The sequence below is a fragment of the Mirounga leonina genome, unplaced genomic scaffold (assembly GCF_011800145.1).
Source record: "Mirounga leonina isolate KUSES-001 unplaced genomic scaffold, KU_Mleo_1.0 Mir_154, whole genome shotgun sequence".
Classification (NCBI taxonomy): domain Eukaryota; kingdom Metazoa; phylum Chordata; class Mammalia; order Carnivora; family Phocidae; genus Mirounga; species Mirounga leonina.
The window spans coordinates 27,943,900-27,956,246 of record NW_023270389.1 but is presented as its reverse complement, the minus strand read 5'-3'; the positions used below and the strand labels follow the sequence as shown (position 1 = coordinate 27,956,246).

The 12,347-nt window shown below is 42.8% G+C and overlaps 1 protein-coding gene and 1 pseudogene across 3 annotated transcripts in view; one reads left to right on the top strand and one right to left on the bottom strand.

Annotated features, from left to right (window-relative positions):
• NAV1 (neuron navigator 1) overlaps nt 1-12,347 on the top strand; it is a 244,790-nt gene that overhangs the window by 196,107 nt on the left and 36,336 nt on the right. The gene's annotated exons all lie outside the window — the stretch shown is intronic.
• LOC118013742 lies at nt 9,927-10,596 on the bottom strand (annotated as a pseudogene).

Genomic DNA, 12,347 nt, shown 5'->3' with positions numbered 1-12,347 from the left:
CCTTCTAGTCTCACTTCTGTCTCTTGCCCACTACCCTGCAATTACCCTTTCCCGCATTAAGATCCCAATAAAATACATTGGTACCTCTAATCCAATTGCATCCATTTTGTCCCACAGAGTGCTATACACGCTGTTTGCTGGGCTGAATAGCTGTGCATCGTGTCATCAGAGGGGCACACTAAGGACCTGATTGCATCATAGAAAGGTGGAATTTCTCCAGGATTATTTTGCTGCCAAATCAAAGCAATAATTCCTTCCACTTTGCTTGACTCTTGATTTTCTCAGTCCGTAGCTTCTCCTGAGCCTAGCTGATGGATTTGGGTATTTTATTTCAGCTGTGGTCTTATGATCAAAAGCTTAATGTTAGTAAATCTCTGAATGGGAAACCAGTCTGAATGAGGGAGGTGGTCAGCGTCCATTGTGGTCTACTGGTGGTGGGGGTATTGATGTATAAATAAAAAAGCTAGTTTTTATCACTTAATGGTTATATTAGTCTGCCCAGGCTGCTTTGACAAAATACCAAAGACTGGGAGACTTAAACAACAGAAACTTATTTTCTCACAGTTCTGAAGGCTAAAATTACAAGATTGAGATGCTGTCAGGTTTGGTTTCTCGTCAAACCTCTCTTCAGGGCTTGTAGACAGTCATCTTCTCTCAGTGTCTCTGCGTGAGCTTTCCTCTGTGTGCACACACAGGAAGAGCTCTCTGGTGTCTCTTCCTCTTCTCCTAAGGATACCAATCCTGTCAGATTAGGTCTCCACCCTAATGACTTCATGGAACCTTAATGACCTCCCTAAAGGCTCTATCCCCAAATGTAGTCATTGGGAGTTATGTCTTCCCTTTAAAGATTTGGGGGGGGGGGGGGGGGACACAATTTGGTCTATAACAATGGTCTAGGCTTAAGAAACTCTCATAACTTTAGAGCAAAGATTAAATGCCAGAATCAAGAAGGCGGTGCTTGAAGCATGGTGTTATGAGGCAAGATGATAATTAAAAAAATTTTTTTTCTAGGCCATAGACATTTGAGAATCTGAAAGTATGATCCAAGTCCAGAAAATTGCACAGAATTTTGTATGTAACTACAAGGGCATTCCTTTCTCCAGACCAATTAAGGACTCGATGCTGGTAGGCAAGTTCTCTCTCAAAGCATTCTTGTCCCTGGTCAGATAACATATGTACAGATTTAGGCAGAGGGTGTGTATGAAAGAAAAACATAGCTTGATTTTAACCAAAATGGGGTTCTGCTTAGGACTGGGCCTGTGATTTTATTGCCACCACTCAAAAACCTTAGGCCTCGTAGGAAAGGAGAGTGAGCTCAGGCAGACGTGCCAGTGATGGCTACAACTTGAGCAAGAGTTGAGGTGGGCTAGAACTGGGGCTGAGCAGACAGTTTTCTCACTTCTCTGTTACATCAGGCATCATCAGAAATAACAGAAGTCCTCTCTCAGTGAGCACATCAGGGTGATGTTTCATATGCTTGGTGGGATAGCAGCCTTGTGTTTATTTACATTATCCCATTTCTAGATGCCACAGGGAACGTTGGCAGTCACTGTAGAAATTATGAGCTGAGTGACTTAAAAGAAAAAGACAACAGTGGAAATATGTGATTTCTGAATTTTACAGAATGGCCAAGGTACAGTAGGGCATTGGGGCCTAATTTCCTTGGCTTTTTATATCAGCTGGCTTTGATCTCCAAGAAATATCTTCAAACTTTGTGGTATTAAGGCTCCAAAGTTGTGCTATTTCCTGATTTTTCAGTGATGCCAATAGTATCGTGTGAGCTAATCTATAGGAATTAAATCTGAATTTTGGGTCGCCAGCTTATAGTCATTCACAGAATTTGAGAGTTGAACAAAATTAGTCAGAAAGTTCTGTGATTCAAACTGGAATTTAGGAAGTGTCTTAATAAGTTGCTGAAACCATTAGTTTTCTTATGCACTGGGATCCTGGTGTGAGCTGACTGCCAAAATATCAAGGAGGCCAAATAAATTTTCCTAATTGTACATATCCTCCAATTTCATATCAGACTCTGGTTTCCTTGTTCTTTAGAATCCCTTCTTCTAGGGGCGCCTGGGTGGCTCAGTCGTTAAGCGTCTGCCTTCGGCTCAGGTCATGAGCCCAGGGTCCTGGGATCGAGCCCCGCATCGGGCTCCCTGCTCGGCGGGAAGCCTGCTCCTCCCTCTCCCACTTCTCTGCTTGTGTTCCCTCTCTGGCTGTCTCTCTCTCTCTCTGTCAAATAAATAAATTTAAAAAAAATCTTAAAAAAAAGAATCCCTTCTTCTAGGTGATCTTTACCCTTGACTTGGCAAACCCTTAGCTCAAAAAATTTACATTGGCTTCTTCTCCCTGCTCCCCCCTCTTCCTCTAAATCTCTCACTCTGTGCAATTCATCCTTTCCTCCCATTGCCTGGCTTTGTTGGCCAGATCAGGCTAGCTTGCCGTGGTCTCTGCCAAACCACAGACATGTAACGAAGCAGACACTGTACTCCCCCTTGCTCTTGGAGTGCTCTGAGGCCACGTGGGGGTGGGGAGCGGGAAAGGTTACCGACTTTGAGAACCTTGGCGGTACTTGAGTAGAATGTTGGTTTCTCTACATGGCCTTGATTCATTTGCAAAACTGAACATCACAAAATTGCCCAATTACATTCTGACTCTTCCATTATCTTTTTCTGTTTTTTAAATCACTTCTCCTTAACCTCTCGAAGGTTCTCTGGGGACTGTGGCTGATAATTCAATTCATGCATCCAACAATTCTACCACATTTGGTGCCATCAAGGGATGGATAAGCTGAAGTTTAACTGCACACCATAGCTTTCCCAGGTCATGGATCAACTGTAATTGCTGCAGCAACTCATAAACTCCAGCTCTTCAAAGCTGACATTTCATTGACCAAAAGTTTCCTGTTTAGGACAGCGCTTTCCAAAGATGCAAGTCACATATGTAATTTAAATGTTTCTAGTAGAGACATTTTAAAAAGTAAAACAGGTGAAATCAATTACAACAACATGTTTTATTTAACCCAATATATCTAAAATGTTATTTTAGTATGTAATATAAAGTTATTAGCAAGATGCATTATAATCTTTTTTCATACTAAGCATTTGAAATCTGGTACTAAATCTTTGAAGTCCTACTATACATCTCAATTTGGGCTAGCCGTGGTTCAAGTGCTCAGGAGCCACGTAAGGCCAGGAACTACCATGTTACACAGATCTAGAAGATTACCACCTTGTTAACAAAGGAGAGCAAGTGAGTCCACTTGCTATAGGGACCAAAGATGGAATATCACTGACTACTTCTCTCATTAGGAACCCACATTTCCATGGCTGGCTGAGTGACCTTTGGGGAAGCCTGAGCTGGCTATCAGCTGAATGGCTCACCTCCAGGAATGGGCCTGAAGAAAGTATAAAAGATGAAGAATGGGATATATTGGGAACTTCGGCTTGAGTAGAGTTCAGAATGTGTTCCCTTGTTCAGATGTACCAGACAAGGCTTAGGTCAGGAAAGGTTATCATTTCTGTCATTTGACTCCATTTCTTCCTGTTAGGTTTTCCTCCTATTGAGAGTTTAGAGGGGCCCCTGGGTGGCTCAGTCGTTGAGCGTCTGCCTTCGGCTCGGGTCATGATCCCAGAGTCCTGGGATCGAGCCCACGTCGGGCTCCCTGCTCCATTGTGGGAGGCCTGCTTCTCCCTCTCCCACTCCCCCTGCTTGTGTTTCCTCTCTCGCTGTGTCTCTGTCAAATAAATAAATAAAATCTTTTTTTTTTTTTTTTTTTTTAGATTTTATTTATTTGACAGAGAGAGGCACAGTGAGAGAGGGAACACAAGCAGGGGGAGTGGAGGAGGGAGAAGTAGGCTTCCCGCCGAGCAGGGAGCCCGACGCGGGGTTCGATCCCAGGACTCCGGGATTGTGACCCGAGCCGAAGGCAGACGCTCAATGACTGAACCACCCAGGTGCCCCAATAAGTAAAATTAAAAAAAAAAAAAAAAAAAAAGAGTTTAGAATCCACTACTACACTTCCGTAGCAGACAAGTGCTGAAGCATAGGCCAAACATGAACATAAACATATGTGATGTTGAACTGTATGAAAGTATCCATGTTTAACCATTTTTTACCTACAAAACGGACGATTTCATATGGTTTAACCTAGGAATACTCCTAGAAGGCAAAAGTATTCTTGAGGTTACAAGCAAGGAAACCTGTATCTAAACTCTAACCTGGTTGCTGGTTTAGTCCAAGGAAGTTATGGAAATTTTTAAGATGAGAGCAAGCAGGTCATGATCTCATCATGGGTTATGGGATCCAGCCCCGTGTCAGGCTCAGCACTCACAGGCTGCACACTCAGTGGGCAGTGTGCTTGAGATTCTCTTCCTCTCCCTCTGCCCCTCCCCCCACTTACTCTCTCCCTCCCTCCTTCCCTTTCTCCCTCTCTCTCTCTCTCTCTCTCAAATAAATAAATAAATCTTTAATGATAATAGTAAAGACGAGAGCAAGTATCCAGAATGTATTCTGGTCCATAGAAGTATATACTCTTGGAAGTCAGCCTGTCCCATTTCTAGCCATAAAGTTAACCTCCCCAGGAGGACAGATTAATTTTGAGTCTCTTTATGTGTTTAACTCTATCTTGGACTGATCCTAGACCAAACTTAATATACTCTGTTCCCTGTCCCCTTGAAGTACTAAGAGTAACTTCAGCTTCAGGGGCAGATGTCATGAAATACTCTTGGCTGCAGAACCATCCAATGGCAGCATTATCTAAAGCACTTATAATCTCAAAATATTCCTTTTGTGTTGATCCATAGCCATCCTGGCTCTTAGGGAACCTAGAGCCAGGGTTGTCACATTTGCTTCTTCTCCCCGCTCCCCCCTCTTCCTCTAAATCTCTCACCCATCTTGACTGTCAGATTGCCATCAGACCTCAAGTCTAATCTACACTTTGTCTTACCATTAGTCACTGTTTCCTATTTAACTGCCTGACCTAGGCCACTGTCCATCAACTCCAGCAAGTGAGACGGTATCAAGAGTTGTGACTATTGATGACCTTTCCGCCTCTGCTCCATTTGACGTTTGTGTGTCTCATAGAATACAGTCCAGGGTGCCTGGGTGACTCAGTTGGTTAAGCGACTGCCTTCAGCTCAGGTCGTGATCCTGGAGTCCCAGGATCGAGTCCCACATCGGGCTCCCCACTCAGTGGGGAGTCTGCTTCTCCCTCTGCCCCTCTCCCCTCTCATGCTCTCTCTCACTCTAAATAAAATCTTAAAAAAAAAAAAAAAAAAAGAATACAGTCCACCCTTGTTGGTACAGTGATGGAGACTGAAAAGCCTCCCAAGTCTAACTCTGGCTTCTTTTTATAAGTAGTTGGTGATTTAGTTCCCAGAAGTTGGGTACACTGTGGTCAAACAGCTTCCTGCTGTCTTGGAGCCTGTTTCCAGTTTAGATGGTGAAGCACTGCCCTTCTTTTCCTAGATGGGAGAGCAAGAAGTCCTAAGTGTCTCCTTGGGATATAATCTTAGGCTTCCAATTCCGTAAACTCTGCCTGAGAGTAAAAATAATCATCCCGAAATCCCATTTCTTAAAACTAGCCTATTATAGATATTTCTCCACTTTCAGAGGAGAAAGTCAGCTTCTGTGTACAGAGCTCTTATCCACTAAGTGGTAAGTAGTCCGGAAAATTTGTTAACTGACTCACCAGGCATATATATTCTGGACAAATAACGATTCAGTATTCAAGTCTGACTTTTAAGGACCAGGCTGTGCTAGAGAAGCAATGAGGATTTTTTCCTATGTAGTCACAAGCTAGTCCACCCTTCCCGCTAGCTAGCCCACACCCTTGGCCCTCCGGCTGCCTGCAGGCTCCCTTGGCTGTTCACTGCGGAATGGCTGGACCTGAAGTATGGGGAGCAGACTGTGTGAGAGAAGTCTGGGAGGGGTGGCCAGTCCTAGCCAAGAGCTACGTTAGTGTTGGTGCTTTTCCCAGAGGGGAGGAGTGTTCCCTGCCCCGTGCATTGCCTTGTGTCTGCACAGACACAAACAGAACAGTGTTCAGTTGAGCTGGCCTCCTCACAGGCCTCCTTTTCATCCTACAGAGGAGATGGGGTGCACCAAAGTATCTCTAAGACTGTGGTATCAGTGCTAGGAAGTGGGCAAGAGAACAGAAAGAGGAATCTGTTGCTATTCTTACAGCCCTGGATGGAAGATGTGATGAATTAGCGCTCAAGAAGCTGATTTATTGAAAGGAATGGTATAGTGTCACAGTACAAGCACTCCCACCCAAATAACAAGAATAAGCTGGATAAAGAACAAACCTAACTGAGAAAACAAACAATTAAATATCTAAGAATGCGAAGTATTCAAATTGAACTAAATTCCAGAAGGGTCCGAGCCCTTGCTAGGAGAGAAAAGAATGCATGGCCGCTTTCATTCTGGAGGCACAGCAGCAGGAGGGGAAAGCCTACTGTAGGTGAGAATAAGGAGAAAGTAGCTCAACGTCATATAAAACGTTTGAACGCTGCATGTTGGCTGGTATAAGGAAACTAAATCCCAGAGCAGATACTGTACCCACCCACCCCTCATTCTTTCCCCATGAGGACTTTGCTTAATACGTACAGTGGCAGCAAGTTGATAGCGCAGGGCAGGGCAGAACGATGAGAAAGACACCCTCCTCCCTACCCAGTGTACAGAGAGCATTCATTGAGTACCTAGCAGTAACACACTACAGAGAAATTTGAGAGCAAGGCAGGAGGATAGAAAAAGACCCCTTCAAAGCACAATGGCCCTTCACTGAGTATATAGAAGCCACCCACCAAGAGTAAAGAGGACTCCACAGCAGCCCCAAAAGCTGGTGGCTGGGCTATAAAGTATATAGAGAGATATCTGGAGTCTCACTATGGTCAGATCCCAAGCCCCACTGAGACGATCTTGATCCTACCCTCAATACATTTGAAACCAGTGGTGCACCGACTTTAACCAAAGAGACAACAAAGCCCAGACCTAGCTCTGCTACAGATAAGACTGGCTCAGCTCTCAATCCTAACAGCCTGACAGAGGAAGGGGCGTGTCCTTTTCTAGGTATATGTATTGCCGTTCTTTGTTCACATACATCTGGCATATGATAAAAAGTTATAAGACTCATGAAGAGGCAGGAAATATAACTGAGAGAAAAAATAGTCAATAGAAGCAGACCTACAGATGACCCAGATGTTGGAATTAACAGACAATATTGTAAAATGCTTTTTTTTTTTTTTTAAGATTTTATTATTTATTCATGAGAGACAGAGACAGAGAGAGGCAGAGGGAGAAGCAGGCTTCCAAGGAGCAGGGAGCCTGATGTGAGACTCGATCCCAGGACCCTGGGATCATGACCTGAGCCGAAGGCAGACGCTTAACCATCTGAGCCACCCAGGCGCCCCATGTAAAATGCTTTCTATAAACATTTTTAAGGGTCTAGTAGAAAAGGTGAATTATATTGAATAGATGGAGAACTTAAGCAGAGAATTGGAAGTTCTTAAAAAAAAAAAAAGAATGTATATAAATTCCCTCTGAAACCAGGATTTCTTAGAAACAAACTACTAATCATTCTTGGAGACTATGTAAGAAGCAGTTCCAAAATCACAACCCCTTCCCTGAGTTTATGCATTCCTACATTCACAGAAACCAGGAGTTCAAGTCTGCAAGTGTGTACAAGCCCACTATGTACAAGATACAGTATGAGAGGTACAAAGATGAATGAGACTCAATCCTGCCCCTCAGGGAAATACAGTCCAGTGTACATAAAAGAGAATGAGATTTCTTCTGGCAAGGAGGATCATGGAAAGCCTCATAGAAAACTTGGTTTGATCTGGGCATTGAAGAAAGGTAGAATTTCAAAATGCAGAGCTAGGGAGAAACCCATGGAAAGTAGGTAGGGTTTATGTACATTGTCGTCAAGTCCCCATAATATTGCCAGGACTCCAGAATCTTCAGCAGGACACAGATGATTGCACAGTGATGATAAGTCAGGCCTGTACTTCCAAAAAGAAATTAGGTGAGACAGCTGGTCACCTAATAGGAATCCTAGAAGACATAACAATTTGGAGCAGGGTGGGACTAGGGTAAAGGAGATGAGCATTGTGTTTATCTGTATCCTACCATGGCAAAGTCGTATTTCTGGGTTTTGTTGGAAAATTAAATCATTCCTTCCTCTGAATCCTCTTATGTATGTTGTCTATACTTCATATATGGTATTCATTTCATGTATATGTCTTCTTCCACCCTTGGATTGTGAGCTTGTTCTGATAGTCACTCATTTTAAATGCCCATACAACTGAGACTGTCGTATAAATGCCAGGAGCTCAATGAATGTTTGCCAAGTTGAAATTTAATTTAACCCAAGGCAGAGTATATAGGACTTGAATTCAGATAGTCTGGCTATAACATCTGTGCTCTTAATTACTACCCTATATTAATGATGGCTCGTGGATAATCTTGAACAGTGGGCCTTAGAATTTTGATTTTATTATATCAGCAATGAGGAGCTAATGAAGGCTTGGGAAGTGCTACACTTATGGGTGATTAGGCTTCTGATTATATTCAGTGTGTTGGAAGGAGGGAGAATTTATAGACAGTGGGGTCGGTAAGAAGGCTTTTACTGTGGTTTGGGTGAGGGGACATTAGCTCTGAACCAGAGCAAAAGCAGGAGAAATATAGAAGAAAAAAAGATTTGAGAGGCAAATGGTCGCACAATTAGCGGACCTCTTGAGGAGGGAAGAAAAGAAAAAAGAGTTAAAGCCATACTGAAGTTATTGATAAAGTGACAGGGGGAAAAAAACTGATACTTTTCAGGTAAACCGGAAATGAGAAGTTTGAGATTTGGAGGGAGGATTAAAGGATATGAGGCGATCGGTAAACGAGAAAATGAATATCCTGCTGAGAAAAATCTTTAATTTATTGCTATAACCTGTTCCAGTACTTTAGAAATATCCCTTGACAAGAGTCATTTTCATCTTCTTGTTTATATCTGACTTAATCTCTCATATGTTTATTCCAACTTATTTTTCTCTTCTATTCCGAGGGTGGATGAAAATGGTAAAGTGTCATTATTCCTCTAACAGCCTTCCCAGAATGAACACTTTCACACCATGCAAAGTAAATGGTGCAAATGTATAAGAGAACATTTCTTTTTTGCATCAGTTGCCTGTTGGTGATGGTGATCTGGATTTGTAAGTAGGTTGGATTATAAACGAATATTAACTTTTCTATGTTCTGTTTTTCTAGTAAATTTAGACCTAGCTTGTTGCTGCCCAGCCCTCTTTTCTGCACCTGAGATCTATATGAGAAACAAATTTAAAGAGAAGTAGAAAGGAGATTGAAAAACCCAGCTTAGAGCAAGCGAAGAGAGATTATTTGTGCCAAATAACAGCTGTAGTAGCCCTCCCAAGCTCTGAGCCTTGCCCTCCTCTTTGTTTATTGTTTTGCTGCCATAATTATTTATTTATTTTTAAAGAGTTTATTTATGTATACGAAAGAGACAACGCACAAGCAGGGGAAGGGCAGAGGGATAGGGAGAAGCAGACCCCCCCCACTGAGCAGGGAGCCCGATGCGGGGTTCAATTCCAGGACCTGGAGATTACGACCCAAGCCGAAGGCAGACGCCCAACCAACTGAGCCACCCAGGTACCCCTTGGTGCCATATTTAAGCTGCTTGTAGCATTAGTTTAATGTATTTCACTATTTCACAAGGGTAAAATGATCATAAAGGGTTTAGAGTTTCATTTTTTTCTTTTCTTTTTTCTTTCCTTTTCTTTTCTTATTAATACATTATTTGTCTTCCCTCTGTCAAATCCAAAGCCAACCACTTTCCCCAGGCTGCCTGGGGAGGTATAGGAAAAAGAACATGCAGGGCAGATAAGATACGGGAGAAAGACCTAAGGGAGGTGGAGCTGGCTCCTTCACGTGGCAAAGAGGATGAGAAAGGCCACCATCAGGCAAAAGAGCTACAGGGCCTCCAAGAGGGCAATGCCCAGAATGGTGTAGGAGAACAGCTGTTGCTTCAGGGAGGGGTTCTCGGCTTAACCAATGATGAGGCTCCCAAACACAGTCCCAATTCCAGCCCCAGAGCCAGCCGCCCCTACCATGGCAGCCCCAGCCCCAGCCCCAGCCCCAGCCCCAGTGAACTTGGCTGCTGTGTGGATGTCCCTTGAAATGGCGCTGGTTTGGAAGCTGCAGGTGGGAATAAGTGAGGTCAGGGGACGAGGGGCTGCCGAGCTGCTGAGGCTGTCACCTGTCAGTGTCCCCTGTGGCTTTAGACGAACTTGGCACAGGTGGATATTTTCAGGGGATGACGGGCTGTGGCAGGAGAGCTGTTCCCAGTGCAGAGAAGACAGAGGGGGGAGGGTTCTTTATTCCTTAAGTCTTAACACCCCAAGGACAAAGAATAGGAGAAGGAAGAGATAATAGCCACAAAATCTGGGGAAGCCGGAAATCAGAATTGCACGTGTGAGCTGATTTAACCGACTTAAAGCTGAATCCTAAACCAGTAGTGAGAAAAGCTGCACAGCCACTGTGTTTGCAGCCCAGAACCCTCGAAAAGCTTGGTAATTGGTGACACCAGGTACCCATAGTGGGGGAAGAGATGAAACTAAAAACAGGAGGATTGGTTTACAATTTATATAAGAAATACTTAGACTCTGAGATCCTCTCCTTTGCTACTTCCCAAAAGGCAACTCCAGTCAGGAGTTTGGAAGATTCATCTCTAGAAAATCTGACCCCCCGCAAGAGAAAAAACTCAAATGAATAAGTCCAATCACATCTCCCTATACTGAAACCGTAATTGATTAAGTCCCACCAACGTACACAAAGCTTCTAAATAACCTATAACAGGTGTTCCAGTCTTACCTATGCGCAAATAGCCAAGGATCATCTGACAACTAAGAAGGGTCTGTCACCTGCAAGCCTCACCAATACAAACAGACAAAAGCTACTTGGAACCAAAAACTGTATAAAGAGATTTTAAACCTGCCCCTCCAAATAAATGAGTGAATGAATATCTTTGAGAGTTAAGAGATTGCATCCTTAAAAGAAAGAACAATATACTGTTTTTAAAGTACCCTTAAAATTTTAAATATGATAGCAGAAATGAAAATTTTAATGGAGGCAACTAAAGGTAAAATTGAGGCCACTGCCCAAAAAGTAGAGTTAAAAAACAAATATATGTAATGTTGGACAATAATAAGATGATCAGAGTATCAGCCTCAAAATCTATCATCTGAATAATAGACATTCTAGAAGAGAGAACTGAAAAATGGAGAGGAGAAAGTCATCAGAGGAATAATGCATGAAAATTTCTATGTTAAAAAGGCCCAGGAAGGTATCCAACTCAATGGATAAAAATCAGCCCACACCAAGGCATATCATTAATGATACTTTAGAACACCAGGGAAGATGCTAAAACTTTCCAGAGAGAAAGAAACAGGTCACATGTTAAGGACAAGGAATCAGAATGGCAACAGTAGAGGCCAAACAATGGAGCAATGCCTTTAAATTCTGAGAGGAGATTACTTTCAGTTTAGACTTCTATGGCTAGACAAAATTTCACATGTCAAAACAGAATAAAGACATTTTATAATGTGTCAGATCTTACCACGTTTGCTTCCCAAGCATCTTTTTTCAGAAACCTCCTTGAAGAGGTACTTCACTAAAACAAGAAAGTAAACCAACAAAGAGGAAGACTGAGGTTCTAACTTAAGAGCCTGGGAAAGAGAACCAAGATGATGAGGTGTGGTCCCATGATGTCAGTTATTTGGCAGATCCAGAGAGCAAATAGCTAGAACACAGAAGCATGGGGATATTCTCGAAGGAAGCACAAGAAACTATTAACAGTGGTTACTTTAAAAGTAAAAGTGGGAGGGCAGAAAGGGGGCATTTTTTCTTTTTCCCTTTATAATTTCGTGTAATGTTTGAGTCTCGACTATAGCATCCATTATTTCCTAATATTTGTCTTAAAGAAGGAAAATATGCTCCCTCCAGTATAGCATCTCCAGTGGACATGCTTAACCCTTGGGTAATGACAACAGAATTTTCCTTTTGTCCAGAATCTGCAAAGGAATTTTCCTAGGAAATCTTTAAATCCTCTAGCCAAACTTGCCCAAGAATTTTAGGCTGATACTCTCTCACTTTAGGAAAAGAGTCTGTGAGTTGGGACCCAGGAATGTCTTTTGGGCAAAGAGGACCGAAACCCTGAGACGATACACTCCCCTCCTTTATTTTGCTATTAGGCTTTCCATAAATGTAGGGCAAAGTTGGTTTCTTTTTGACTGGTGGACTGCAGCCGCCCCTTTTTTTTTTTGCAAGAGCCTGTCCATAAGACTTTT